The sequence below is a fragment of the Microcebus murinus genome, chromosome 12 (genome assembly GCF_040939455.1).
Source record: "Microcebus murinus isolate Inina chromosome 12, M.murinus_Inina_mat1.0, whole genome shotgun sequence".
Lineage (NCBI taxonomy): Eukaryota > Metazoa > Chordata > Mammalia > Primates > Cheirogaleidae > Microcebus > Microcebus murinus.
The window spans coordinates 52,482,726-52,483,729 of record NC_134115.1 but is presented as its reverse complement, the minus strand read 5'-3'; positions in this window follow the sequence as shown (position 1 = coordinate 52,483,729).

Genomic DNA, 1,004 nt, shown 5'->3' with positions numbered 1-1,004 from the left:
GACAGGACTTAGGCTGAACACCTTTGTGGGATTGGTAACATAATTATGAGAGTAATTTTATGTATTTATTCCTATTTTTCTTCCTCTGTGAATGATAAAAACGTGTTGCATGATTTTTAATGATGAAAATGTTAAGTGCCACTCAACTGTGATGAGTCACTGAATATATACACTTGCAGGCCAAAAGGCTCAAGGTTTAAAATTCTGATCTCTTTTTACGCATCAAACAAAATGGTGAAGTATATTTTTCAAAGGTTAAAAAAACTCACATTTTGCAAGTAGCAAAAATGACGTTTACAAGTGTGAAAAATCATGCTGAGAAATGCTTACATGTAAAGAAGACAAACTGAGGATGTCCTGGGGGCAGGGGGAGGACAGTAAATCACCTAAGAAGGATTGGAGTAGAGTGCTATGTGTACTTAACATTGTCATAAGGTTAAAAAAAAATCCCATTCATTCATAAAAGATTTGTGCTCCCACTACCTGCCAAGCACAAAACTATTCACAGCCACCAAATCTGCTTTGCTTTCTAGCGGGCCTCAGTGGTACCCTCAATGGGATACCACTGTCTGTCCAGATTGACACCTTATGCCAACGTCCTGAGCAAAAGGACAGAGCAAGTCTGCCCCGCCCACTTTCACCGGCCTCACGCGTCAACGTCATGGCAAATTGAAAACGCTAAAGTGTAACCTACGGTGTCCCACTAGGAAACGAAGGCGGGTCAAGCACCGACATGTTCCGCCCACATAAAAGATGGCGCTGGGCGCGTCAGCCATGCTTGCTGCCCGGTTCCTTGTCTCCGGGGCGGGGTCTAGAGCAGGAGGTGTGCGTTTAGGAGGTGTGCGTTTTTCTTTTTCCCATCCTTTCTCCCCTCCGCTTGCTCTCACGGTATTCGCTGAGGGTGAAGAAGGAAATACCTGATACAGATTAAGCAGACGGAAACAAAGTGGGAAACCACCGCAGCTCGCGGCGCGTTCCGGAGCTCCCGAGACGCGTGCGGGAAC